The sequence below is a fragment of the Trematomus bernacchii genome, unplaced genomic scaffold (genome assembly GCF_902827165.1).
Source record: "Trematomus bernacchii unplaced genomic scaffold, fTreBer1.1, whole genome shotgun sequence".
NCBI classification, from domain to species: Eukaryota; Metazoa; Chordata; class Actinopteri; order Perciformes; family Nototheniidae; genus Trematomus; species Trematomus bernacchii.
Genome location: NW_022987584.1, coordinates 1176500 through 1181499, shown reverse-complemented (window position 1 = coordinate 1181499; position 5000 = coordinate 1176500). Strand labels below are relative to the sequence as shown.

General features: G+C 37.5%; 1 protein-coding gene across 1 annotated transcript in view; it reads left to right on the top strand.

Annotated features, from left to right (window-relative positions):
* The window catches only part of plod3 (procollagen-lysine, 2-oxoglutarate 5-dioxygenase 3), a 25206-nt gene that overhangs the window by 8554 nt on the left and 11652 nt on the right, over nt 1-5000 (top strand).

Below are 5000 nucleotides of genomic sequence, written 5' to 3'. Positions count from 1 at the left end.
GATAAATATCGTACCGTGGACTTGTTATCGTGATAAATATCGTACCGTGGACTTGTTATCGTGATAAATATCGTACCGTGGACTTGTTATCGTGATATTATCGTACCGTGGACTTGTTATCATGATAAATATCGTACCGTGGACTTGTTATCGTGATATTATCGTACCGTGGACTTGTTATCGTGATAAATATCGTACCGTGGACTTGTTATCGTGATAAATATCGTACTGTGGACTTGTTATCGTGATATTATCGTACAGTGGACTTGTTATCGTGATAAATATCGTACTGTGGACTTGTTATCGTGATATTATCGCACCGTGGACTTGTTATCGTGATAAATATCGTACCGTGGACTTGTTATCGTGATAAATATCGTACCGTGGACTTGTTATCGTGATATTATCGTACCGTGGACTTGTTATCGTGATAAATATCGTACTGTGGACTTGTTATCGTGATATTATCGCACCGTGGACTTGTTATCGTGATAAATATCGTACTGTGGACTTGTTATCGTGATAAATATCGCACAGTGGACTTGTTATCGTGATATTATCGTACCGTGGACTTGTTATCGTGATATTATCGTACCGTGGACTTGTTATCGTGATAAATATCGTACCGTGGACTTGTTATCGTGATATTATCGTACCGTGGACTTGTTATCGTGATATTATCGTACCGTGGACTTGTTATCGTGATAAATATCGTACCGTGGACTTGTTATCATGATAAATATCGTACCGTGGACTTGTTATCGTGATAAATATCGTATCGTGGACTTGTTATCATGATAAATATCGTACCGTGGACTTGTTATCGTGATATTATCGTACCGTGGACTTGTTATCGTGATAAATGTCGTACCGTGGACTTGTTATCATGATAAATATCATACTGTGGACTTGTTATCGTGATATTATCGTACCGTGGACTTGTTATCGTGATATTATCGTACCGTGGACTTGTTATCGTGATAAATATCGTACGGTGGACTTGTTATCATGATAAATATCGTACCGTGGACTTGTTATCATGATAAATATCGTACCGTGGACTTGTTATCGTGATATTATCATACCGCGGACTTGTTATCGTGATATTATCGTACCGTGGACTTGTTATCGTGATATTATCGTACCGTGGACTTGTTATCGTGATAAATATCGTACCGTGGACTTGTTATCGTGATAAATATCGTACCGTGGACTTGTTATCGTGATATTATCGTACCGTGGACTTGTTATCGTGATAAATATCGTACCGTGGACTTGTTATCGTGATAAATGTCGTACCGTGGACTTGTTATCATGATAAATATCATACTGTGGACTTGTTATCGTGATATTATCGTACCGTGGACTTGTTATCGTGATATTATCGTACCGTGGACTTGTTATCGTGATAAATATCGTACGGTGGACTTGTTATCATGATAAATATCGTACCGTGGACTTGTTATCATGATAAATATCGTACCGTGGACTTGTTATCGTGATATTATCATACCGCGGACTTGTTATCGTGATATTATCGTACCGTGGACTTGTTATCGTGATATTATCGTACCGTGGACTTGTTATCGTGATAAATATCGTACCGTGGACTTGTTATCGTGATAAATATCATACCGTGGACTTGTTATCGTGATATTATCGTACCGTGGACTTGTTATCGTGATAAATATCGTACCGTGGACTTGTTATCGTGATAAATATCGTACAGTGGACTTGTTATCGTGATATCATCGTACCGTGGACTTGTTATCGTGATATTATCGTACCGCGGACTTGTTATCGTGATATTATCGTACCGTGGACTTGTTATCGTGATATTATCGTACCGTGGACTTGTTATCGTGATAAATATCGTACCGTGGACTTGTTATCGTGATATTATCGTACCGCGGACTTGTTATTGTGATAGATATCGTACTGTGTGGACTTGTTATCGTGATATTATCGTACCGTGGACTTGTTATCGTGATAAATATCGTACAGTGGACTTGTTATCGTGATATTATCGTACCGTGGACTTGTTATTGTGATATATATCGTACCGTGGACTTGTTATCGTGATAGATATCGTACCGTGGACTTGTTATCGTGATAAATATCGTACCGTGGACTTAATATCGTACCGTGGACTTGTTATCGTGATATTATCGTACCGTGGACTTGTTATTGTGATAAATATCGTACCGTGGACTTGTTATCGTGATATTATCGCACCGTTGACTTGTTACCGTGGACTTGTTATCGTGATATTATCGTACCGTGGACTTGTTATCGTGATATTATCGTACCGTGGACTTGTTATCGTGATATTATCGTACCGTGGACTTGTTATCGTGATATTATCGTACCGTGGACTTGTTATCGTGATATTATCATACCGTGAGTTTTTGGTATCGTTACATCCCAAATATAAATACAATAAAAACGGACCTTTTCTCAAAATATTATGATATTTATTTTGTAGGATTTTGTGGACTTGTTATCGTGATATTATCGCACCGTGGACTTGTTATCGTGATAAATATCGTACCGTGGACTTGTTATCGTGATAAATATCGTACCGTGGACTTGTTATCGTGATAAATATCGTACTGTGGACTTGTTATCGTGATATTATCGTACCGTGGACTTGTTATCGTGATAAATATCGTACTGTGGACTTGTTATCGTGATATTATCGCACCGTGGACTTGTTATCGTGATAAATATCGTACTGTGGACTTGTTATCGTGATAAATATCGCACAGTGGACTTGTTATCGTGATATTATCGTACCGTGGACTTGTTATCGTGATATTATCGTACCGTGGACTTGTTATCGTGATAAATATCGTACCGTGGACTTGTTATCGTGATATTATCGTACCGTGGACTTGTTATCGTGATATTATCGTACCGTGGACTTGTTATCGTGATAAATATCGTACCGTGGACTTGTTATCATGATAAATATCGTACCGTGGACTTGTTATCGTGATAAATATCGTATCGTGGACTTGTTATCATGATAAATATCGTACCGTGGACTTGTTATCGTGATATTATCGTACCGTGGACTTGTTATCGTGATAAATGTCGTACCGTGGACTTGTTATCATGATAAATATCATACTGTGGACTTGTTATCGTGATATTATCGTACCGTGGACTTGTTATCGTGATATTATCGTACCGTGGACTTGTTATCGTGATAAATATCGTACGGTGGACTTGTTATCATGATAAATATCGTACCGTGGACTTGTTATCATGATAAATATCGTACCGTGGACTTGTTATCGTGATATTATCATACCGCGGACTTGTTATCGTGATATTATCGTACCGTGGACTTGTTATCGTGATATTATCGTACCGTGGACTTGTTATCGTGATAAATATCGTACCGTGGACTTGTTATCGTGATAAATATCATACCGTGGACTTGTTATCATGATATTATCGTACCGTGGACTTGTTATCGTGATAAATATCGTACCGTGGACTTGTTATCGTGATAAATGTCGTACCGTGGACTTGTTATCATGATAAATATCATACTGTGGACTTGTTATCGTGATATTATCGTACCGTGGACTTGTTATCGTGATATTATCGTACCGTGGACTTGTTATCGTGATAAATATCGTACGGTGGACTTGTTATCATGATAAATATCGTACCGTGGACTTGTTATCATGATAAATATCGTACCGTGGACTTGTTATCGTGATATTATCATACCGCGGACTTGTTATCGTGATATTATCGTACCGTGGACTTGTTATTGTGATATTATCGTACCGTGGACTTGTTATCGTGATAAATATCGTACCGTGGACTTGTTATCGTGATAAATATCATACCGTGGACTTGTTATCGTGATATTATCGTACCGTGGACTTGTTATCGTGATAAATATCGTACCGTGGACTTGTTATCGTGATAAATATCGTACCGTGGACTTGTTATCGTGATATCATCGTACCGTGGACTTGTTATCGTGATATTATCGTACCGCGGACTTGTTATCGTGATATTATCGTACCGTGGACTTGTTATCGTGATAAATATCGTACCGTGGACTTGTTATCGTGATATTATCGTACCGCGGACTTGTTATTGTGATAGATATCGTACTGTGTGGACTTGTTATCGTGATATTATCGTACCGTGGACTTGTTATCGTGATAAATATCGTACAGTGGACTTGTTATCGTGATATTATCGTACCGTGGACTTGTTATTGTGATATATATCGTACCGTGGACTTGTTATCGTGATAGATATCGTACCGTGGACTTGTTATCGTGATAAATATCGTACCGTGGACTTAATATCGTACCGTGGACTTGTTATCGTGATATTATCGTACCGTGGACTTGTTATTGTGATAAATATCGTACCGTGGACTTGTTATCATGATATTATCGCACCGTTGACTTGTTACCGTGGACTTGTTATCGTGATATTATCGTACCGTGGACTTGTTATCGTGATATTATCGTACCGTGGACTTGTTATCGTGATATTATCGCACCGTTGACTTGTTACCGTGGACTTGTTATCGTGATATTATCGTACCGTGGACTTGTTATCGTGATATTATCGTACCGTGGACTTGTTATCGTGATATTATCGTACCGTGGACTTGTTATCGTGATATTATCGTACCGTGGACTTGTTATCGTGATATTATCATACCGTGAGTTTTTGGTATCGTTACATCCCAAATATAAATACAATAAAAACTGACCTTTTCTCAAAATATTAAGATATTTATTTTGTAGGATTTTTAACCTTTTGTTCTTAAAAGTATTATTTTAAATAATAATGTAAAAATATAACATGTTTTTCAAAAGTTAGGATCCTTTTCCTATAAATATTACCTTTCTGGAAATACTGAGTCTCTTTTCTGTAAGGTTTTTAACTTTTGTTCTTAGGGTTAGGTTTTTTTCAAATATTATTAATTATTTACCACAAAAATTAACATTTCTTGA